This window comes from Pan troglodytes, chromosome 3 (assembly GCF_028858775.2).
Source record: "Pan troglodytes isolate AG18354 chromosome 3, NHGRI_mPanTro3-v2.0_pri, whole genome shotgun sequence".
NCBI lineage: Eukaryota > Metazoa > Chordata > Mammalia > Primates > Hominidae > Pan > Pan troglodytes.
Genome location: NC_072401.2, coordinates 53236732 through 53262602, shown reverse-complemented (window position 1 = coordinate 53262602; position 25871 = coordinate 53236732). Strand labels below are relative to the sequence as shown.

Here is a 25871-nt window from a genome sequence, read left to right as displayed (position 1 = left end):
TGCAGAACCCAGGAGACCACCCCCGCACCCCCCGCCAAAACAAAACAAAACAAAACAAAAAAAACTGTGAGTGCCCTAATTGCGGAAGCGGGAAAGGGAGACCCTCCTCTCCCGAACACACACCTCCACTGGAGAAGGTGAAGGTCTGTTTGCAGGAGAAGTTTCCGACTTTACCTGGAGCTAAGTCAATTTGGAGACCCGAGTGAAATACAGGGGTAGAGGAAGCAGCAGAAAGGCCCTGGGAGCTCGCAGGTTACGGGAGAGAAGCATAGAGTAAAACTACACGGGGAGAAGCAAATCTTTAGCTGAACTTTGTAACAATTTGAACGGGGTGAGAAGCCTCCTAGCCTGAACTCGGGGTAGGATGCAAATCTGGTGCGCAGACTCCACAGGCAGGGGAGGAACTAATAAGCCCTTTTCTTTCGCAGCTGGGAGGTGGATAGCCTGGGGCACGTTTTCAAGCCCATATTGCTCTCCACCTGGAAACGGTCTGGGGGCTCTTGAGGGGTAGGGGGACGCGGTGGGAGTGAGACCAGCCCTTCGGGTTGCATGGGAGGTGGGTGAGGCCTGTGACTGCCAGCTTTCCCCCACTTCCCTGACAACCTGCATGACTCAGCAGAGGCAGCCATAATCCTCCCAGGTACACAACTCCAGTGATTTGACAATCTCACCCCCATCCCCCACAGCAGCCACAGCAAGACCCACCCAAGGAGAGTCTGAGCTCAGAACATGCCTAGCCCCGCGCCCACCTGATGGTCCTTCCCTATCCACCCTGGTAGGGGAAGACAAAGGGCATATAATCTTAGGAGTTCTAGGGCCCCGCCCACCACCAGTTCCTCACTATAGTACCACAGCTGATGCTCTCTGGAAAGTGCCACCTCCTGGCAGGAAGCCAACCGGCAGGAAAAGAGAGCATTAAACCACCAAAGTTAAGAACCCTCACTGAGTCCATTGCCTCCACCACCTTCACTGGAACAGGCACTGGTATCTATGGCTGTGAGACCCATATAGACAGTTCACATCACAGGACTCTGTGCAGACAACCCCCAGTACCAGCCTGGAGCCGTGTAGACTCGCTGGGTGGCTAGACCTAGAAGAGAGACAACAATCACTGCAGTTTGGCTCACAGGAAGTCACATCCATAGGAAAAGGGAGACAGTACTGCATCAAGGAAACACCCCATGGGACAAAAGAATCTGAACAACAACCTTCAGCCCTAGACCTTCCCTCTGACAGAGCCTACCCAAATGAGAAGGAACCAGGAAACCAACCCTGGTAATATGACAAAACAAGGCTCTTCAGCGCCCTCCCCCAACGCCCACAAATCACACTAGTTCACCAGCAATGAATCCAAACCAAGAAGAAATCCCTGATTTACCTGAAAAATAATTCAGGAGGTTACCAGCCTGGCCAACATGGCGAAACCCTGTCTCTACTAAAAATACAAAAATTAGCCCAATGTAGTGGTGCACACCTGTAATCTCAGCTACTCAGGAGGCTGAGGCAGGAGAATTGCTTGAACCTGGGAGGCAGAGGTTACCATGAGCTAAGATCGCCCCACTGCTCTCCAGCCTGGGTGACAGAGCGAGACTCCTTCTCAAAAAAAAAAAAAAAGAAAAAGAAAAAGAAAAGAAAAGAAAACAAACAAAAAACCCCAGCACTCTGGGAGGCCGAGGCGGGTGGATCACAAGGTCAGGAGATCAAGACCATCCTGGCTAACACAGTGAAACCCCGTCTTTACTGAAAAATACAAAAAATTAGCTGGGCATAGTGGCAGGCGGCTGTACTATTCGGGAGGCTGAGACACAAGAATGGCGTGAACCTGGGAGGCAGAGCTTGCAGTGAGCTGAGATCATGCCACTGCACTCCAGCCTGGGTGACAAAGCGAGACTCCGTCTCAAAGAAAAAAAAAAGGATTCAGGAGGTTAGTTATTAAGCTAATCAGGGAGGAACCAAAGAAAGGCAAAGCTCAGTGCAAGGAAATCCAAAACATGATACAAGAAGTGAGGGGAGAAATAGTCAAGGATTATCAAGAAATATTCAATAGCTTAAAGAAAAATCAACAAAAAAACTTCAGGAAACTTTGGACACACTTTTAGGAATGCAAAATACTCTGGAAAGTCTCAGCAATATAATTGAATAAGTAGAAGAAACAAATTCAGAGCTTGAAGACACGGTCTTTGAATTAACCCAATCCAACAAAGACAAACAAAAAAGAATAAGAAAATATGAACAAAGCCTCCAAGAAGTCTGTTCTCGTGCCATTAATAAAGACATACCCAAGACTGGGTAATTATAAAGGAAAGAGGTTTAATTGACTCACAGTTCCACATGGCTGGGGAAGGCCTCACAATCGTGATGGAAGGTGAAGGGGAAGCAAGACATGCTTTCATGGCAGCAGGCTAGAAAGCTTGTGCAGGGGAACTCCCATTTATAAAACCACCAGATCTCGTGAGAGTTATTCACTACTGCAAGAAGAGTATGGGGGAAACCACCCCCATGATTCAATTATCTCCACCTGGATCCGCCCTTGACACGTGGGGAATATTAGAATTAAAGTGAGATTTGGGTGGGGACACAGCCAAACCATATCAAATTAAACTAAAAAGCTTCTGCACAGCAAAAGAAGCTATTATCAGAGTGAACGGACAACCTAGAGAATGAGAGAAAATGTTTGCAATCTATCCATCCAACAGAGGCCTAATATTCAGAATCTACAAAGAACTTCAACAAATTTACAAGAAAAAAACAAACAACCTCATTAAAAAGCAGGCAAAGGACATGAACAGACACCTCTCAAAAGAAGTCATACATTTGGCCAACAAAATATGAAAACAAGTTCAACATCATTGATCATTAGACAAATTGCAAGTCAAAACCACAATGAGATACCATCTCACACAAATGAGAATGCCTATTATTAAAAAGTCAAAAAACAACAGATGCTGGTGAGGTTGTGGAGAAAAAGTAATGCTTTTACACTGTTGGTGTGAGGGTAAATTAGTTCGGCCATTGTGGAAGACAGTGTGGTGATTCCTCAAAGACCCAGAGGCAGAAATACCATTTGACCCAGCAATCCTATTACTGGGTATATACCCAAAGAATACAAATCATTCTATTGTAAAGATATATGAATACATATGTTCAATGCAGCACTATTCACAATAGCAAAGACATGGAATCATCCTCAATTCCCATCAACAATAGACCAGATAAAGAAAATGTGGTACATATACACCATGGAATACCATGTAACCATAAAAAAGGAATGAGATCATGTCCCTTGTGGGGACATGGATGGAGCTGGAAGCCATGATCCTTAGCAAACTAATGCAGGAACAAAAAACCAAACACCACATGTTTTCACATAAGTGGAAGCTGAATGATGAGAACACATGGACACATGGGGGGAAATAACACACATTGGGGTGTGTCAGAGGGGTCATGTTGCAGGAGGGAGAGCATCAGGAATAATAGCTAATGGATGCTGAGCTTAATACCTAGGTGACAGGATGATCTGTGCAGCAAATCATCATGGCACACATTTACCTATGTAACAAACCTGCACATCCTGCACATGTACCTTTGAACTCAAAAGTGGAAGAATAAAAAAAAGAAACAACTGCTATTCTTTGACCAAGTAATTCCACTTCTGAAAATCATAAGGAAATAACCATAAATGCAGAAAATGTTTTAATGCATGAAGATACTGACAGAATATTTACAAATAATAAAAAATTAGAAAGAATCTTCATCAACAGAAAATAGAGGAATGGCTAGCTAACTCTACAAACATAAAAGATAATGTTTAAGAGTAAGTTAGAATAATGCAATAGAGGCTGGGTGCAGTGGCTCACGCCTGTAATCCTAGCACTTTTGGAGGCCCAGGCGCGCAGATCACAAGGTCAGGAGTTCGAGACCAGCCTGACCAACATGGTGAAACCCCATCTCTACTAAAAATACAAAAATTAGCCAGGCATGGTGGCACACGCCTGTAATCCCAGCTACTCAGGAGGCTGAGGCAGGAGAATCGCTTGAACCTGGGAGGCAGAGGTTGCAGTGAGCCAAGATCACGCCACTGCACTCCAGCCTGGGTGACAGAGTGAGATTCCATCTCAAAAAAAAAAAAAGAATAATGCAATAGAGACTGTAATATACTGTGACTGTGCAATGATTTAAAAAGGAGGGGGGAACCCTGAATCTATGGGGGAAATTCCATGGTAAGAAATACAGTCATGCATTGTTTAATGACCAGAATGTGTTTGGAGAAATTCACCATTAGGCTATTTCCTCATTGTGCAAACATAATAGAGTGTACTTACGCAAAACTAGATGATATAGCCTACCACACACCTAGGCTATATGGTATAGCCTACTGCTCCTAAGCTACAACCTGTATGGCATGTGAACTGCACTGTATACTGTAGACATTGTAACACAATGATAACTATTTATATATCTAAATAAGAAAAATGTACAGTAAAAATATGGTGTGATAACCCTATAGGATCACCATTGTATATGTGGTCCATCATTGACTGAAATGTTACGTGGCACCTAACTGTATGTCAAAATGCTAACCATGTTATGGTATGCAGCAGGACAACACGTAATTTCCCCCCTTTTTCTATTTTCTAAATTTTAAATGTGATTTTATTACCTTTATAATTTTAAAAGGTATAATAAACATCAAAGCAAATAACATAAAAACTTTTTGAAAGCCTACATGACTAAAACGGATGTCTCTGATGAGGTTTTTGCTTAGGACTTTCATTTTGAGAGTATAACAACAAAGATTTATAATGCCTTATGAGATGCTGGAGGGCAACTGCCAATTCAGAAAATGCTTTAGTCCAAATCAATGGAAAAATTAACTGTTTCTAAGACTCAAGACAGTTTGGCACTCTTATCTAAAACTTTCCATTTCTCTATTATACTATGCCTGGAGAATGTAGAGCAGAAGTCCATCCTCAAACTTCAGTGAGCAGAATAATTACCAGAGCCCTGGATTAAATGAGATTCCTCAGTCCTGGCCCCAGAAAATCAGATTCACTAAATCTGGGCTGGAATTCAAGCATCTGCCATTTTTCTCTAACAAGTAAAGCAATGATACAGATGAGCCACAGACCACATGTGAGAAAACATGCTTTCCATAATCTTCCAAGGTCTTAACCTGTCTCTAATTCAGAAGTGGCCATTGTAATGAGCTCTGCTATGGAAGATAAATTCTGCAAAATGCATCAATTTACATACAGAACAGCTACCTGAAGTTGGAAGTTCACATTAGTTTGATTGCCCTTAGGGAAAAATAGAAATTGAAAAAAAAATAGAGAGAGACAGGAAATGCCTATGCTTTAAATTCTAATGAATGTTTGTGTCTGGCACCTTGAGACAATAATACAAAAAACGAGCAGTCGAGGCAGGGTGCAATGCTTCACACCTGTTATCTCAGCACTTTGGGAGGCTGAGGTGGGTGGATCACTTGAGGTCAGGAGTTCAAGACCAGCCTGGTCAACATGAAACCCCATCTCTACAAAAATACAAAAAAAAAAAAAATTAGCCGGGCATGGTGACGTGAGCCTGTGGTCCCAGCTACTCAGGAGGCTGAGGCATGAATCACTTGAACCCAGGAGGCAAAGGGTGCAGTGAGCCAAGATCATGCCACTGCACTCCAGCCTGGGCGACAGAGAGAGACTCTGTCTCAAAAAAAAAAAAAAAAAAGAAACAAAAACAAAACAAACAAACAAAACCAAGCAGTTGCACTTACCATTTCTAAACTGACTACTTTGATAGGTCTGTCAATATAAAACACAAGCTACAGAACTATTTTAAACTTTCTTTCCTAATCCCAAGAACCTTTGCTATTCAGTCACTGTTTGGATATGGATGTTGGATAAGCAATGATACCACCATCTCATCAGCACATCAACATAATTTTAACATCTTAAAATTTGGAGAGTCTTGCTATCTGGCAGGGATTTCTCTCCCAAAGATGCCCCAGAGGCGAGAAAATAGGATACCCACACGTTCCATATGTTCACAATCCTAGGATTTGCCAAATAAATATCTAAATGCTTGTGGAATCTCTGCTGGAAGGCAAAGGAAATCTATGTTGGAAGCTTTCACCTAATTCTAAAGAGAATTTTATTCCATTTGTAGCAAGTCCTGAGTTCTACCTCTCCATCAGACATTTAACTAAGGCACAAAAATTCCTCAAGAATCCAAGTCACTCATAAAGAAATGCTTGTACAAAAATAAGTAAATAAAATAAAACAAATTGCTTCAGTAAACCTGTCTTTAACTGCTGTGTTGCTGCTGCTATTGTTACACTGTATAATTTAACTCCTTCTTTTTGTGTGTGTGGTTTTTTTTTTTTTTTTTTTGCAACTGGCTAAGGGTTTGGTGCCAAGGTAAGTATCCCCCTTTTCCCTGGCCTAGAGGCACCTCTACAAACTTGGTGGGGAAAGGGAGAACCGAGGGAAGGAGGCCATGGGCAACAGACTATAGGGAAGGGGGAGCCTTTGGAATACCACCAGCAGAGGAGACAGGGGTCAAGATTCCCTTTTAAAACTGCAGTGGCTGCCAGAATATATGTCTTAGATGGCACTTATACCTTTATTTACCGCGCTGGGAAACAACCCCTGCCCATGGCTATCTTCAATCAGCTCTGAAACTTTCCCTGTTGCCAGGAACCAGCTTCTGCCTAGTAACAGGCCATTTGAGGTTCCCATTGGCTGGGACTAACCCTATTTAATATTAAAGAGAATATCTCCTTATTACATTGAATAATTAACTATACCAGCCTGGGCAACATAGAGAGATCCTGTCTCTATAAAATAAAAAATAAAAATAGCTGGGTGTGGTGGTGTACACCTGTGGTCCCAGCTACTCCGGAGTCTGAGGTAGGAGGATGGCTCCAGCCTATGAGTTCAAGGCTGCAGTGAACCATGATCGTGCTACTGCACTCCAGCTTGGGCAACAGAGGGAGACCCTGTCTCAAAAAAAAAAAAAAGAAATTAACTATTAGAAGCCATTTAGATTAGATGTGGTTCAAGGAAGGGATAGTTACATTTAAAAATTTTTTTGTTTGAAATAATTTCAAACAGAAAAGTTGGAAGAACTGTGCAAAGAACCCCTGTTTACTCTTTGCTGCTATTCTTCAGGTGTTAACATTTTACTACTTTTGCTCTGTATTCCTCCTCCTATTTCTTTTTTTATTAATAGGCTTTAAGAACAGCTGTAGATTTACAGAAAAATTGAGCAGCTAGTACATAAGGTTCAAATACACCCCCCAGTTTCCTCTATTAGTAACATCTTACATGAGTATAGTACATTTGTTACATCTGATGAACCATTATTGATACACTGTTATTAACTAAAGTCCATAGCTTGTTCAGATGTCCTTAGTTTTTACCTAATGTCCTTTTTCTCTTTCCCCATCCCATCCAAGATACCACACTTATCATGTCTCTTTGGGTTCCTTTTAGCTATGACAGTTTCTCAGACTTTCCTTGCTTTTGATGACCTTGGCAGGCTTTTAATAATTTATTTTTATTTTTATATATTTTTTAGAGATGGAGTTTTACTATGTCGCCCAGGCTGGAGTACAGTGGATTTTCACAGGCATGATCATAGTTCACTGCATCCTTGAACTCCTGGGCTCACACAATGCTCCTACCTCAGCTTCCCAAGTAGGCAGGACAACAGGTGCAAGCTACCACACCTGGCTATTGACGGTTTTTAGGAGTACTGGTCAGGTATGTAGTAGAATGCCCCTGTATTGGAATTTGATGTTTTTCTCATTATTAGACTGGATCACAGCAGTAAAGTACCATTCTCATCATTATCATATCAAGGGTACATACTATCAAGATGACTTTTCACTCCTATGGAAAAAAATTAATAAATAAATAAAAGATGACTTTTCACTGCTGATATGGACCTTCATCATTTGGCTGAGGTAGCGTCTGTCAAGTTTCTCTACTGTAAAGTTACTCTTTACCTCCTTTTCCATACTGTACTCTTTGAATGGAAGTTACTACGTACAGCCCACACTTAAGGAGCAAAGAAGTATGCTCCACCTTAAGGGTGGAGCATCTACATAATTAATTTGAATTATTCTGCAGAAAAGATTGGTCTCTTCTCTTCATTTATTAATTTATTTAATTAGTTATTTATAGTGACATGGGCTCCTGGATATTTATTTTATGCTTTGAGTTATAATCCAACGTTATTTTATTTTGTTGCTAAGATTCTTCCAGTTTTGCCCATTGATTTAACATAATTTTTAATCCATTAAAAAATTAATATTAGGCTGGTTGCATGGCTCACACCTGTAATCCTAGTGCTTTAAAAGGCTGAGGCAGGAGAATCACTTGAGCCCAAGAGTTCGAAGTTACAGTGAGCTCTAATCATGCCATTGCACTCCAGCCTGGGTAACAGAGTGAGACCCTATCTTAAAAAAAAAATTATAACCTGAGATATGAAAACTATTTTTTTTTTGAGACGGAGTCTTGCTCTGTTGCCCAGGTTGGAGTGCAGTGGCGCAATCTCGGCTCACTGCAACCTCCAACTCCCAGGTTCAAGCAATTCTCCTGGCTCAGCCTCCCAAGTAGCTGGGATTACAGATGCATGCCACCATGCCCGGCTAATTTTTTGTACTTTTTAGTAGAGACGGGGTTTCAATGTGTTAGCTAGGATGGTGTCGATCTCCTGACCTTGTGATCTGCCCAACTCGGCCTCCCAAAGTGCTGGGATTACAGGCGTGAGCCACCGCCCCCGGCTGAAAACTATTAATAGAAACATTTCTCCTTCTGTATACAAGTTTAAAAAATCGATCTGTGATTGTGTGAAATTTATTTTATATCAAATTTTTAAAACTAGGTAGAAGATTCCCATCATCCAAAGTTGAAAAGAAGCAGAGGGGTGTATGGTGAAAAGTAGCCTCCCCATCCTGATCACATTCAACTTGTTACTTTCCCTGGGAAATAACAATGTTAGCAGTTTACTGTATTTCGTTTTTAGAGATTTTTTTCATATACAAAAAAATACATATACTTTCCCTTTTTTCTTCCCCTCACTTTTATATGAATAGTATACATATCATGACAAACCTGGCTTGTTTGTCCATATCTTGAGAGATTGATCCATATCAATATTTGAAACTTCCTCATTCTTCTTTATGGCCAGAAGGTATTTTATTGTATTGGTCTCTTACTGATTCTCAGTAACATATTTGTCTTTTCCAATTTTTTTTTAGTATTATAAGCAATGCTAGAATTAAAAGGCTTCTACTTAGCAATTTTGTACCCATGCATATCTCTGTAGGATAAATTCTCAGAAGAGGAATTTCTTGGTGAAAGGGTTTTATGATAACCTGACTTGCAAGTAAATCAAGTATACATAATGATAAGTTTGAGGTGCTTGAAATTAGGCTTTCTCTACTTAGGCCAGGAGGGACTGCTAAGAACCCTGCAAGGACAATGCAGGTTGGAACTCCAGGCATAGCATTTTGGAACATCACATAACCCCAGCAAGGAGTCGGGTAGATAGGGCAGGGTAGTAGAGTTCAGTGAATGGTCCCTAACATTTCTAACACTAGAAAATGATGAATTAATGGGTATCTGTTATGTTCCCTGCTGGCTTCTTTTATTATTATTATTATCATTATTTTATTTTATTTTTCCATAAGTTATTGGGGTACAGGTGGTATTTGGTTACATGAGTAAGTTCTTTAGTGGTGATTTGTGAGATCCTGGTGCACACATCATCCAAGCAGTATACACTGCACCATATTTGTAGTCTTCTATTCCTCACCCCCCCTCCCATTCTTCCCCCCAAATCCCCAAAGTCCACTGTATCATTCTTATGCCTTTGTGTCCTCACAGCTTAGCTCCCACATATCAGTGAGAACACACAATGTTTTGTTTTCCATTCCTGAGTTACTTCACTTAGAATAATAGTCTCCAATCTCATCCAGGTCATTGCAAATGCTGTTAATTCATTCCTTTTTATGGCTGCATAGTATTCCATTGTATATATATATACCACAGGTTTTTTATCTACTCGTTGATTGATGGGAATTTGAGTTGGTTCCACAATTTTGCAATTAAGAATTGTGCTGCTATAAACATGCACATGCAAGTATCTTTTTTGAATAATGACTTCTTTTCCCCTGGGTAGATACTCAGTAGTGGGACTGCTGGATCAAATGGTAGTTCTACTTTTAATTCTTTAAGGAATCTCCACACTGTTTTCAATAGCAGCTATACTAGTTTACATTCCCACCAGCAGAGTAGAAGTGTTCCCTGATTGCCACATCCACGCCAACATCAACCATTTTTTAAGTTTTCGATTATGGACATTCTTGCAGGAGTGAGGTGGTATTGCAATGTGGTTTTGGTTTGCATTTCCCTGATCATTAGTGATGTTGCGAATTTTTTCATGTGTTTGTTGGCCATTTGCATAACTTCTTTTGAGAACTGTCTATTCATGTCCTTAGCCTGCTTTTTGATGGGATTGTTTGTTTTTTTCTTACTGATTTGTTTGAGTTAGTTGTAGATTCTAGAAGATTAGTCCTTTGTCAGATGTATAGATTGTGATTTTTCTCCCATTATGTGGGTTGTTTGTTTACTCTGCTGACTGTTCCTTTTGCTGTGCAAAAGCTCTTTAGTTTAATTAGGTCCCAGCTATCTATCTTTGTTTTTATTGTATTTGCTTTTGGGTTTTTGGTCATGAAATCCTCGCCTGCTGGCTTATTTCAGTATCACCAGATGCATATTTAGCCTAGTCAATAAAGAATTTGTAAGATATTATTACCAAGTAAAATGTTTTTCAGGATCCTTATAAAGTGAATAATTGGTATGGATATAACTAGCATCCAATAAGCAATGCTTTCTAATCTTTAAATAGTAAGGCCAAAAAAATTTTTAAATACTCATCAATATTTAACAATAACATCAGTGTAATGGTTAATGCTGAGTGTCAACTTGATTGGACTGAAGGATGCAAAGTATCGTTCCTAGGTCTGTGAGAGTGTCTGTGAGGGTGTTGCCAAAGGAGATTAACATTTGAATCAGTGGACTGGGAGAGGCAGACCCATCCTCAATGTGGGTGGGCACCATCTAATTAGCTGCCATTGTGCCTAGAATAAAGCAGGCAGAAGAAAGTGGAATGAGCAGACTCGCTGAATCTTCCAACCTTTGTCTTTCTCCCATGCTGGATGCTTCCTGCCCTCAAACATCAGATTCCAAGTTCTTCAGCTTTGGGAGTCTTGGACTTACTCCAGTGATTTGGCAGGGGCTCTCGGGCCTTTGGCCACAGACTGAAGGCTGCACTGTTGGCTTCCCTACTTTTGAAGTTTTGGGACTTGGACTGGCTTCCTTGCTCCTCAGCTTGCAGACAGCCTGTTTTGGGACTTCACCTTGTGATTGTGTGAGTCAGTACTCCTTAATAAACTCCCCTTCATATATACATCTATCCTATTAGTTCTCTCCCTTTAGAGAACCCTAATACACTCAGTGTATTACTTTGAATTACATGACATGAGGCAGTCTTGTCTCTTGTAACTGGTTTCTATTTGTAACCTAAAGCCAACAGAGACTGTTTTTATATATAGAAGTCCATTAAGAAAGCATCATTGGAGATGTGCTTTTGGATAAGTCTGAGTGATTAAAGTGGATTTATTGCTATGCCCTTGACATTTTACTCCCAAAGATTCTACCATTCTACCTGGTTTCTGTACCAGTATTTCTGAAGTTTTATCCTTGGCACCTCCATTCTATTCCTGATCTCCTTTTCTTCCTGAACTCCTACTTTGCCCATGCTGCCTGTATCCTACTCCCTTAGTCACCTACCTCCACGTATCCAATCACAACCCGTCGTCTTGTTTTTCACTCTGCCAAATGAAAGGAAATCTTCTTTTCAGGCAGACAAAGGATTACTTGAAGGGATATGCCAAACAATTTATCATATGTTCCTTTCTTTTTAATAATATGACTCCATACATCATTAATGATAGACCAAGAAGACAAACCCAAATGAGACTGTCAGGAAAGTGGCTCTTCTACAAGTGCTCCCACACTTCATTAGTTAGTAACAAAACATCAGCCAGACCAGAAACAAAGGTCAAGAGAAGCTGATTTTTCCACTGTTGTTTATATGAATTAGTACATCAGATGGTTTTGCAATGTGTTCACAAGTCTTTGATACTCCTTTCAAGAGCTGGAGCTTCTTCTCTTCCACTTGAGTGTGGGTTGGATTAATGAGTCACAGAAGTGATTGCGTGTGACTTCCATGACTATATTATAGAAGATGCCATGGCTTCTTCCTTGCTCTTTTGCTTGGATTATTTCTGAGGGAAGCCAGCTGCCAAGACACTAAATTGTGAGGACATTCAGTCAGCCCTCTAGATGGGGACTGAGGCCTCTACCAAGAGCCATGTGGGTGAGCCATCCGAGAACCACCCTTCAGACCCAGGCAAGCCTTCAGATGACTACACCCATGACTGACGTCTTGACTACAACCTCATGAGAGTCCCTGAGGCAAAACTGCTCAGCTAAGCTGTTCCTGACTTACAGAAACTATGAGATGATAAGTGTTTCACTTTTTTTTTTTTCCTGAGATGGAGTCTCATTCTGTCCCCCAGGCTGGAGTGCAGTGGTGCAATCTCAGCTCACTGCAACCTCCACCTCCCTGATTCAAGCAATTCTCCTGCCTCAGCCTCCTGAGTAGCTGGGATTACAGGCGGGTGCCACCACACCCAGCTAATTTTTGTATTTTTAGTAGAGACGGGGTTTCACAATGTTGGCCAGGCTGGTCTCGAACTCCTGACCTCATGATCCGCCCGCCTTGGCCTCCCAAAATGCTGGGATTACAGGCGTGAGCCACTGTGCCCAGCCCTGTTTCACTTTTTTATTAAACTGCTAAGCTTTGAGGTAATTTGTTACATGGCAATAAATAACTAGCAATTACAATATTACATTTATGGTGTGTGGCAGTAAGGACTTTAAAAAAATGTAACAAGACAGTTTCACTAGCAACAAATAGATATGCAACTCAATGTAAAAGCTGCTCTGCATACCCATTAAAATGAGCAAATAACATAAAACCCACTCTTAGTATGGCTTTCAGGAGACATGCCTGCTGGTGGCACTTTAACATGATTCAATTTTTCCGAAGTACAAGTTGGTAAATGTAACAAAAGCTATAAAACTGCAGCTGGGAAAATAGCCAAGAAATAAAAGAACCTCGTAATTATTTTTACAAGATATCTATATCTTCTTGCTGCTATTGTAATTTGAGAAAAAAAGATATATCAGTACTACAGTATTTGTAATAGTGAGAAATGACTCAACGTCAAAGATTAAAGAAATAGCTAAACAAACTACAATATATTAATCATGGTAGACCTTCTGGCTATAAAAAATGTAAAAAAGGAAAATTATTTTAATATATGGGATATGCTGTTAAATAAAATAGTAGAAGCTAAAATAAAATATGCATGCTGATTAGACTTATGCAATCAAAAGTTAAAAGGGAATATATGGGATTGGAAATGGTTAAAATCTATTGCTCATTAGGTTATATCTTCTGAGAATATGTTTGAATTGCTAAAAAAAATTATTGAAAAGTAAAACTAGCACCAATCTTCATCTTCAGACAATACTTTAACTAAAAGATCTGTATGACCAGGAAAAAAATGTATATTTTAGATTTCTAGGTTTCCTTCCCTAGCCTTATGTTAAATAAAGTAGTTCTAATATAGTCTCTCCTTAGCATTAAGAAGAGTAAAAGTACTGGTAGATCTAGCCCCTTTTATGGTGCAATCAAGCATAGTAAACATTCCTAAATCATAACTGGCCCACACCTGTCTCAGTGTCTCCTTTGCCCCATAAACAAACAGAAAAGCTACAGGTGAGAGATGGTTGGTCACAGCTGGGAGTTCCCTCTTGTCTTCCTGCTATGGGTGGGAACAGGCAACCAGTTTCCTGGAGGAGGAGCCACCTGCCTGAAAAGTCATGCACGCAGAACACTGGGCAAAGAAACTGGTTAAAAACAAAAGAAAATTTATGGCTTCAAGTCAAATGAATGCTAATAATAATTTTTAAAATAATTTAAAACTTAACTCATTTAGGACCTTGCCCATAGACTGCAGAGAAGGGAAATGGCATTGAAGCAAAAGCGTGGTCTACAAATAATTTCTCAGCTGCTCCACTTTTAGTCATCTAAAGACCTAAACTTTATCTGGAACTCGGTATAGAATGCCAGTTCAAAAGGAAAAAAATAGTGACATATCAAACAATAAAATAGATTGGCAATTATGTACAATATGGTTTTGGTTTTGTTATAAGTTTTGAAAGTGTATATATACAATAAAATATCAGTGATTGCTCAAGGTAGCGAAATTAGCGACAGATTTTTTCTTCTTTATCTGTGTAACTGATTTTTCTTTGCAATGAACATGTATTATTTGTATAAATATAAAATTCTTCAAGATGCAAAAATAGATGTAAAATTTATAAAAACACAACCTTTATCAACTGACTTTTGTGCATCTAAAATGCAATAAGCACAAAGCACTTAAGAATCTCATTGTTTTTTGAGGCACATAAATTGTGTTTAGTGCTGATTATATTTCATTGTAGTTTTTAAACTTTCTTACAACTGTTCATCATGTAAAACATATGTGAGAAATTCCTTTCAACTCGAATAATTTGTCATCAAAATAATCCATTTCCTAAACCTACCAGATAATGGCAGTATTTATGTGGTATCTTCTCACAACACAAAATACTTATTTACTTCTCCCCATATTAACTTTCTATTTCCTTTTAGGAACACCAACAGTCCATAACTTCCATCATAAGCCAGTATCTAAATGCTGTGGCTTTCAATTTATAAGGAATAAGGATTATCTTTTACTCAATTCAAGTGAATAAAGACATAAGGAGTTTTGAACCTGAGGAAGTACCTCACAAAAGCCTCCAAAACTGAATTTGAGTCAGAAATGTACGACAATAACAGGGAAAACATTAATGAGGGCAGCCTGAAGAGCCCTGCCTGTGTCCAGAATGCTGAGATCACCAGGTGATACTACTACACCTGCTCTGCCTTTCTGCTTCTCCAGGTGGCCTTGAGGAAGCTTTTAGCAGGAAAACACCTAGACCCAAGAGACAACAAGAAGGTGTGACACATACAAGGATATAAGGTTATGGCCGGGCGACACCTAATACAACTTCTGCATGCAGATGTTTTTGTCTTTGCCCCGTGTCCAGGGGATTAATCCTTTTCCCTTCTCAAAGAATCACAGGCTGTTCACAGGATTAGGAATTTTAGTGGTCTCAGAGTTAGCGGCCACATGCAGATGCTTTCCTTTACTAAAAATCTGATAGACATCTTAAATAAACACATCTTATGGTATAAGAATATAGCTACAATTCAATTCTTTATTATCTGTGCTACAGTATATGTGTGTGTTTGGAGGCAGGGGTGCATGGGTGGGTAGAATGGAGTGATATAAAATATCAATAACACTTGATATGGTTTGGCTCTGTGTCCCCACACAAATTTCATCTCGAATTGTAATCCCCATGTGTCAGAGGAGGGGGCTTGATGGGAGGTGAATGAATCATGAGGGTGGACTTTCCGGTTGCTGTTTTCATGATAGTGAGTTCTCACCAGATCTGATGGTTTAAAAGTGTGTGGCACTTCCTCTCTCTCCCTCTCTCCTGCTCTGCCATGGTTAAGACGTGCTTGCTTCCCCTTTGCCTTCCACAATGATTTTAAGTTTCCTGAGGCCTCCCAGCCATGCTTCCTATACAGCCTGCAGAACTGTGAATCAGTTAAATCTCTTTTATTCATAAATTACCCAGTCTCAGGTAGTTCTTCATAGCAGTGTGAGAACGGACTAATACAACACTGATGATTAAAACCTCAAATAATTCAAAGATTCTAACAAGTAGCAAGTAAACTTGAGTTTCAACCCCTTCATCAGTTCCTGATTGAATTTTACAATTAGCTAATAAGAACAAAGATCAGAAGAGAAAATGCTTGTGTAAGATCATCCATATTAGATACACTGCTCCTGAAAGAAATGTGTAAACCTAAAATTTGAAAAGTAGTTCTAGGACTCAGCTTTCCCAAGAATTTATGACAGGTATCAGGAATCTTGCCCAAGAAATCCAGGGCAATATTTTGTGATCTTTCCATAATGCATGGAAAGAGGCTCCACAGGTAGGTTAATTACATATTTCTATGAAACATTACTTAGTTAATATGCCCCCTAGGAGTCCAGAGTTAAAGTCATTATTGTGAGAACATATGGCTTACAGATAAAGCAAAATCAGCCTTCTGTTCTCCCCCACCCCCCATTTGCAGCTACTCATTAGTAATATTGTGTATTTTAGCGCCGTCTGTCCTGAAGATCTGAGGCTGATTTGATACTATTGGTATGTTTTTTTCTTTCCTCCTCTCTCCTTTCCCCAGAAAAATCAAGGTTCACAGAGGTTTTATATTTGCCATATAACCTATTAGGGTCAAACCAGGTGGAAAACTAAGAACATCCACTCAACAACATGCAAACACTGTAAAGGCATGGCTATTCCTGTGGCCCTTTCCAGGAAGAAAAATCCATGTGACTCTCCCTGGACCATTAGTGCAGGCAAAGCTGTCAGCGCAGAATATTCATTTTGCTCACTTTTAAAAGTCAGTTTTAATCAGAAACTCTGAATACTGTACTCTGATCTGAACACCCTTATGCGATTCACTAAGTCTTGAGAAGTTCTCAGTCCTCAAATAACTAAGAAAATTGGACTATTTCTGGCCCATTAGCAGGATCATAGATTGAAATCCTTGTCTTACCCCTACCATGACTGGCCCATTCTCTTAGGCAGTGAGACCCATTGTGGGATGGTGGCATGTCACTTGGCTCACAATATTTATGTCTCTGAAGTGTTTCCCTAGCTGACATCAAAGGATAAGAATTCACTAGAAGCTAATTGTATTTTGGGACATAAATAGAAAAAAACCTTCAAATCCTGTACGATTAATAATTACAGTTTTCGAAAAAGTGATGGTACAGAAATACCTGTTAGTAGGTGCTAGATTTGGGAGTGTTCACTGTTGTAAAAGAAGAGGAAACAAGGAAAGGAAAAAAGGAAGGAAAGAAAGAAAAGAGAGTACTTGGAAGAACTAGACACTTTCAAAACAGTCCTGGCTTTGGCCCCAATAGGCATTTGAAAAATATTTCTCCTTACTTGTCTTGGTATTTTCTTTTTAAATTGAGAACTAATTTACATACAGTAAGGCCTTTACAAAACACACAAGTCTTAAAACTAGAAAAGAGAGGGCATCATCAGGCTGCACAGACCAGATGCTGAAGTGCTGAGCAGGGAATGGCAGTAGTGGCCACAGCAACCAGGGCAGCATGAGCAGCACTGGGCTCTTGCAGCCTACCCCAAGTGAGGTGCATTCCTGCCAGTCTCCAGTGGCCTTCACCATGTGCTGGCACCTGCTGTACACCAGTCCACCCATCCAAGCTGTCGCCAAGGAGCTGTTCCTGGGCAAAACCGAGAAGGAAGCACAACAAAGGTTCTTGCCCACAGCTCTCCCACTCCCTCTGCCTACTGACCCCCACCGGTGCTTCCCTGTGTGGTCCTGCATGTTGTGTGCCTGTCCCCTGGGGAACTGTGGGCAACAAATTATCTTTTCAGTTGTACAATACTTGTTTCCTGACCTGTTGGCCTTACTATACCTCAAATTTTATGTCAACCCACAATATTTAGACCAGCACGAATGACAAGACACTTTGTACCCTTAAGAGTGAACAAATGAAGAACATACGAACTGTGCACCTTTTCCCAATGTTTTTAACAAGTTTTGTATGTTAAAGCATAAGAGTTTCTTTCAGGTGATGGGGAAGGCTAGTAGCTGTTGGGTGGGATCCACTGAAGGCAAAGACTTTGCTGTGATGATGGAGCCCTGCATCAGGTTTCCTGTAGCCCAGGATTCAGTACCAGGCCATGGTATCATCAAATTTTTGTTCTAACAAGGACTGGATGTGGTCTGCCTCATATCCCACGGACACCATGAGCTCTGTGTTTCAGGAGTCCTGGTAATCAGAGAGCAGCTCCCGGTATGGCCTTCGTGTCTCCTCCTGACCAGTGTTGATCCATAGGTGTTCCATGACGTGGACTAGTATAGGCCTCTCCCTGCAGTCAGAAATAGGTTTATGAAGCTCTGTGGAAATGAAAAGCAAAGAGTGGGATCTTGTACAATTGTTCACACAGTATCAGCTTCCTCAGCGCCACAAAATCTGCCCAATAAATGGCAGGACCTGGTTACTGTGGTGTAAAGAATGACTTTCCAGCTCCACATGTCCACTGGGGCCCATCATATGTTTGGCCATGGAAGAGTTCAGGACCGCATAAGAGGGACTCCCACCGAAGGTGCCCGGCTTCTGGCCTACAGTGAACCTGGTATCAAATCCAAAGTCTGTTATTTTTATGTTGTGATGGACCACAAGGAAATTCTTGGGCTTCAGGTCCCTATGGATATCCCCCTTCTGTTGGTGGTACTAGAGGGCTGATACTATCTGCTGGAATTTGCTTCAGGCCTCTTCCGCCTTCATGTAGCCCAACTCTAGGATGTAGTCGACCAGCTCTGCTCTGCTGGCCGTACTCCATGGCTAAGAACAAAGTGTCTGTGGTGTTGAAAGAGTTTGATGACCTTGGGGTGACCCCATGGAATAGACTCTAGAGGGAGTCTAGAGTCTCACTGCTGCCCAGTGAGAAGGTACTTGGTGAACTTCATTCACCCTGGTGAAGCTGTCCTGGCTGATGATCTCGAGGAGCCTATAATGATCAGTAAGGGTCTCCTCATCAGCAGAGATGGTCGTAAGGCCCTGCCACATGGTAACCTTTTAGCTACAAATCCTAACTAGGAATGCTAACCAAGAATGCTACCTATAAAAAAGTTGCTAACTGTGAAAACGAAAGAGCACAGCTGGAGTTGCTCTGCACACTTTCGTGTGTGACCTATGGGTCACTCCAGTGCCAGTGACTATGTGCCCGGCCAACTTCACCTGGTCTGTAGCTGGGTGCTGGATAATGGCACCAGGAACCACCTCTGCTGACCTCTTGGCTCTGTTTACTTCCCTCTGTGTTGGTGTCATTCTTGGGTGGGCTTTCCCTTCAAGGTGACAAGATGGCACCAACCACTCTAGCAACCTAACAGAAATAGAGCTTCTGTTCCCCCAGGGTTCCATCCCGGAGGTCTGACCTTTGGCACGCGACTGGTTACGTGCCCAGACCTCAGCCAATCACTGTGGCTGAAGAGAATGGGCTCTGCTGATTGGCCAGGTTGAGGTCATGTGGCCTCTATCTCCAAGGGAACTTGGGAGCTGCTCACCTGCTTCTAGTGGGAGAGGGTGTGACACCTGAGAGGGCAGGTTCAGGGTCGAGCCCTCTGTTCATTTCCTGGATATGCCTGCTCATGTCCTCCCACGCCACTGTCTTCTGTGTACACAAGAACCCATGGCAGCACTTTTTCCCCTCTCCTGCCGCCTCCTTCACAGGCCCCATTTCAGGCATAATACAAAGGAACAGGGCTTCCTGCTTGAAGGTAGGATTTGGGGTTCACTCCCAGCTTCAAGGCCTGCTGCTATGTCCTGTTGTAATCAGCCAGTCAGTGATCACCTACCATGTGCCAAACCCTTCTAGGTGCTGATCCAGGGATCAACAGGACTGATGACGTTGCTGTCCTCAAGGAGCTGACACTGCAGTGTGAGTGGACAAATTCAGAGGACAAATTCCGATCAGTGTTCCCTCTTCCAGCACACATTCACTGAGGTCCTACTGCATGCTCCAGACATGGAAGCACGGCAGGGAGTGAAGCAGGCAGAGGTCTCCATTCTTATGGGATGATAGTCTAGCAGGGGAGACAGAGAAAACAAAAGTAAAACATAAACAAAGCTAATTAACCTGAACCCAGGTCATCAATCTGTTGAATTCAGCAAATTGTATTCCAGTGATTCAATATGGAAACAGAGGCCTAGCTAAGTGGTGGCTCATTCTTGGAGACCCAGCTCAGATGTCACCTTATGAGGCCCTGCTGGATCCTTACCACTCCCCCAGATCCTTTTGCCTTACTTGGGACCCCTCAGTGCTGTGATCACACTTTGAAGTCCTTTCTAGCCTGTGAGTTGTGTGAGGACGCTGAGTTAGATGCAGAAAGGGGCTCAGAATGTGATGATGAGTAAAGTCTGAATAAATGAAAGGATCAACCCCCACCCCACCCCACCCCCCCAAAAAAGTAGAAAATAGGAGTCAAGCTTGGTAGCTAGAGATCAGGAAGTGTTATTTTCACATCATGAAGGAAGAATAGTCAGGTCAATACTTTTTAACCCAACTCAGTGACTTCATCGTGACCAAATTTAGCAGAAATTTGATAAAGTTTACTGCATGGTTCCATTTAGATTTTTCCAATTCATGAGTGATAGTAGCATTACACACACACACACACACACACACACACACACACACACCCCTCACCTCTCCATAAGCCTGAATCCTCCAGAGATCTGTCTGAGTTTCAGTTCCGGGCAACATCAGCGCTTCTAATTTGACTGGTATTAGTTTATGTGACTTCAATTGGACACAATTCTGTTTAATGACATAATAGCTAATGATTGTTACACACAGGAGATAGTTAAATAGTCTTTTTCATTTGAAATGAGAAACCCAGACATCTTTCTCGTGTAGAAGCATAATGAAAATTATTTAGCTTTATCAATAAATTTTTGTAAGCACCTCTTTAATCAACTAGATTTCTTTGCTTTCTGCATAGATGGAAATTTAAGTGAACTGTATACTTTGAATGGTATTAAAAATAATAATACCAAATGTTTACTGAGGATCTACTATGTGCCAGGCATTTTCTATGAACTTTGTACAGGTATAAATTCATTTTATCCTCTCAGGAAACCCATTTTCTATTGCTATTATTTCCATCTTACAAATGACAAAACTAAGAAGTTGAAGGTCTTGTCCAAATCAGGACAGGAACCAGGCAACCTAGCTTCATTGCCATGAGCTTAAGTACTTACATAATCCAACCTTTCGTTAAACATTTTAAATTTGTTTTGATGTTGACAAACCCAAGTGTACACAGCAGCACTGCTATGCAAAACAGCTTGTACAGAGATTAAATTTACACTCTGGATTCCATGCCACCATGAACCTAGATGGTCATGACAGGAATGAAGTAATTTAATTATAAAACCAGGCCAGACATGATGGCTCACCCCTGTAATCCAGCACTTTAGGAGGCCGAGGCAGGCGGATCTCTTGAGGCCAGGAGTTCGAAACCAGTCTGGTGAACATGGCAAAGCCCCATCTCTACTAAAAGTACAAAAATTGGGCCGGGCACAGTGGCTCACGCCTGTAATCCCAGCACTTTGGGAGGCCGAGGCGGGCGGATCACCTGAGGTCAGAAGTTTGAGATCAGCCTGGCCAACATGGTGAAACCCCATATCTACTAAAAATACTAAAATTAGGGCTGGGTGTGGTGGTTCACGACTGTAATCCTAGCACTTTGGGAGGTTGAGGCAGGTGGATCACCAGAGGTCAGGAGTTGGAGACCAGCCTGGCCAACATGGTGAAACCCTGTCTCTACTAAAAATACAAAAAATTAGCTAGGCCTGTAATCCCAGCTACTCAGAAGGCTGAGGCAGGAGAATCATTTGAACCTGGGAGGCGGAGGTTGCAGTGAGCCTGGGCAACAAGAGCAAAACTCCGTCTCAAAAAACAAAAAACAAAAACAAACAAACAAACAAAAAAACCTAAAATTAGTTGGATGTGGTGGCACACACCTGTAATCCCAGCTAATCCAGAGGCTGAGACAGGGGAATAGCTTGAACCTGGGTGGTGGAGGTTGCAGTGAGACAAGATTGCACTCCAGCCTGGGTGACAGAGCAAGACTCTGTCTCCAAAAAAAAAAAAAAAAAAATTAGCCAGTTGTGGTGTCTCACGCCTGTAATCCCAGTTACTAAGGGGGCTGAGGCATGAGAATTGCTTGAACCCGTAAGGTGGAGGTTGCAGTGAGTCGAGATCATGCCACTGCACTCCAGCCTGGGCAACAGGGCGAGACTTTGCCAAAAAAAAAAAAAAAATTGACAAAACCAGGGTATTTTGAGGGTGAGAGGAAATGGAGAAATTCTTTTACATCTTACCTAATTCTTATCAACTAAATCAGCCCCACCAAGAAGGTTTTTTTTTTCCTCACTGTATATATCCAATCCAATGGATGACACCTTATCCAGCTTATTGAGTCAACATTCCTGATATTCCCAATATGAAACTAAGATATTACAATAGTTTCACTGATCTCTGCTTCTAGTTTATCTCCTTTACTGCAGCAAGAAGAATCTTTGTTTCACCCCATCTTATATGTCACTCTCCTGTATTAAACCTTCAATGGCTTCCTATTGCCTGGATCAGTGGCTCTCAGATTTATACAGGAACTTAATGTGGTGATAGTTGCATAGGTGTGATTATACTAAAAATCATTGAATTGTACATTTAAAATAGGTGAATTGTATTGTAAAGTTATTTTTTAAAATGTATAGGGGGAGCTGGGCATGATGGCTCATATCTGTAATCCCAGCACTTTGGGAGGCTGAGGCTGGAGGATTGCTTAAGCTCAGGAGTTCATGACCAGCCTGGGCAACATAGTGAGACTTCATCTCTACAAAAAAATTAAAAAATTAGCTGGGTGTGGTGGTGTGCGCCTATAGTTCCAGCTACTCCAGAAGCTGAGGTGGGAGGATGGCTTGAGTCTGGGAGGTCAAGACTGCAGCGAGCTGAGATTGCATCACTGCACTCCAGCCTGGGTAACAGCGGGAGACCCTGTCCCAACAACAACAAAAAACATGTACGGGGTGCCAGGTGTGGTGGCTCACACACGTAATCCCAGTGCTTTGGGAAGCTGAGGCCAGGAGTTTGAGACCCAGCCTGGGCAACATAGCCTGGGTAACAGAGAGACCTTGTCTCTAAAAAAAAAAAAAAAAAAAAAATAGCTGAGTGTGATGGTGTATACCTATAGTCCCAGCTACTAAAGAGGCTGAGGTGGGAGGATCTCTTGAGCCCAGGAGTTTGAAGTTACAGTGAGCTATGATGGCAACACTGCAGTCTAGCCTGGGTGACCAAGTGAGACCCTGCCTCAAAAAAACCCAAAAATGTATAGAGGACTCAAGGCATCTGGAATTCATAACATGCTATGTGTAACACACTGAAATGTTGAAGTATAAGCAATTTTAATAGCATAAAATAAGACTAGACCGAAGCAAGAACTGCAAAAGGCATTTCAATGCGCTTTCACACACTTGCAAGAAGATTATGTCTTCCCCTGTTTCCAAAGAGCTAAGACAGAAGTACGATGTTTGATCCATGACCATCCGGAAGGATGATGAAGTTCAGACTGTGCAAGGACATTGTAAAGGTCAGCAAATTGGCAACGTACTCAAGGTTTACAGGAAGAAAGATGTCATCTACATTGAATGGGTGCAGCAGCAAAAGGCTAATGGTACAACTGTCTGTGTAGGCATTCACCCCAGCAAAGTGGTTATCACTAGGCTAAAAGTGGACAAAGACCGTAAAAAGATCCATGAACAGAAAGCCAAATCTTGCCAAGTAGGAAAGAAAAAGGGCAAATACAAGAAAGAAACAATTGAGAAGATACAGGAATAAATGAATCTATATACAAGCTTTCATACAACTGCTAAAATGAAAAAAAAGTGTTGAGCTAAGCATATCAACAATTTCTAATGTTTGGTTTTAAAATGAAATTGCCATTTGTTAAATTACTTTGTTGCTTACCACTATGTGCTAGCAAATAAGCATTAACAACACTGAAGACCTAAGAAAAATTTGAAAGAGGAACTTAAAGCACATTTAATCTAATACTTTGAAATATTTTTTGTCTTCAAATTAAGACTTCAGGAAAACACCTGGATTTGGAATAACACTAAGTTTTTCTGGGAGGAGTTTTCACAATGCTTGGCTTCCTAGAAAATGCCTGTATTTCCTGAGGTCAAAAAGACCCTTCTTTCAACCTAGTCCTAAATGACCTTTCCAGCTTCATCTCTTTCTGCACTGCCTCACTTCTGCCACACTATGTGGCTCAGTATCCCCAAACCACTCTGTGGTTTTGGTCATGTCCCTTCCCTCTCCTGGGATATTCTTCCAGAACTCTTTCCTGCACTTCACCCTTCAAAGCTCATCTAACTTCCTCTTTCCCTCCTGACTTCCCCAATCCAGAAAAGCATAATCAGAGCAGGAAATAGGTATATTCTACTAAATGTTTTATTTCCAGCATAACCAAAGAGACTGGCACATGGAAAATGCTTCACAAACGTCCCCTTCTCTGAATTCTCAGAGTCTTGACACACACACATATCTGTGCACTTACCTCACTGTGCTAGAAGCAATTTTCAGTGACACAACCCTCACATCTCCTTCCCCAGTAGACTATGAGCTCTTAAAGGCAGGAATTATGTCTTTATCACATAGCAGATGCTCCATAAATATCTGGAAATCTAGATGAATTGAAAACATATTCACTAATCTCCAGATGCTCAAAATCTTCAGGAATATTGAGACATACAATTTACTTGAATACTATGTGGCAAAAATTGTAAATGAGTTATGTACACAGTATTATAAGAATTCTGACGAAGGAGCTATAAAGCTTCCAGCTTGGAGGTGTTTGTCCTGGAATCTTCATATAGTCTGTGACATTTGAGCTATCCTTTGAGGAATAAGATTACCAAGAAAATAGCAAAAAGGGTTTTCTAAGTAAAAGAAATTCAGCACAAGACAGAAACTGAGAGGTTAGGGCCACCAGCATCCCAATGGGTCTGATGTAGCTGAAGTTTAGGGTTCATGGCAGGGAGTGGCTGGCAGAAAGCTGGGAAAGTACGCTAGTCCTGGCAGCCCTCCTGGCCTGGACTTCACAACATGAGTAAGAGGGTGTCAGGATCAGATCTGTGTTTTAATCAGCTCTCTACACCCTCTTCTCCCCTGACTCCTCCCCAACATAGCATATTGACCATGTAAAAGAGTTGACCAGACGCAGGTATGAGGGACATGATGAATCATCATAAGAATCAACTTGAGACTTAGGATTGTGTTCTAACCAGTGAACAATCAGCCAACACTAGTGCTATGTAAATCACACACTGAAGCAGAAATCAAGAATGTGGTAGAACTAACAGAGCTGGTTTCTTGGGAAAGTTAGTATCATTCAATTAAAAGATTCCTGGCCTCTATGAAGCCCTCCCTGATTTTCCCAGCCCGAAAGGATCTCTGTCTCTCTGTTTCTCTTTCTCTCTCTCTGTTTCTCTCTCTCTCTGTTTCTTTCTCTTTTTCTCCCTTTCCCTCTCCCTCTCTCTCTCCTGAAACAAGTGCTCTCTCCAGAGCATGTATTTTGTACTTAGGACACTTTTGACAATTTTTTCTTGCATTGCTGCTGTTTGTCCTCATTTCTGGTACCATCTTTCTTTTCTCTTTGCCTGATTTTACAAGCTTATTTTCTGATATAATGCAGCTTTAAAAGACATCATGGGAGCAAGATAGGGTACAGGTCAGGCACAGTGGCTCACACCTGTAATCCCAGCACTTTAGGAATATTGAAACATACAACTTATCACTTTAGGTCAGGAGTTCGAGACCAGCCTGACCAACATGGTGAAACCCCGTCTCTACTAAAAATACAAAAATTAGCCAGGAGTGGTGGTGGTTGCCTATAATCCCAGCTATACGGGAGGCTGAGGCCTGGGAATTGCTTGAACCTGGGAGGCGAAGGTTGCAGTGAGC

At 41.4% G+C, this 25871-nt stretch overlaps 1 long non-coding RNA gene and 1 pseudogene across 1 annotated transcript; one reads left to right on the top strand and one right to left on the bottom strand.

The window, feature by feature from the left end:
- Nucleotides 1-17849: 17849 nt before the first annotated feature.
- LOC104006067 (uncharacterized) lies at nt 17850-19352 on the bottom strand. Its single transcript, XR_679619.4, has 2 exons — nt 19082-19352; nt 17850-18237 (listed from the first exon to the last, which is right to left on the bottom strand). It is a non-coding gene; the product is annotated as an uncharacterized LOC104006067 (long non-coding RNA).
- Nucleotides 19353-19699: 347 nt separating this feature from the next.
- LOC129143879 (large ribosomal subunit protein uL24-like) lies at nt 19700-23744 on the top strand (annotated as a pseudogene).
- Nucleotides 23745-25871: the final 2127 nt, after the last annotated feature.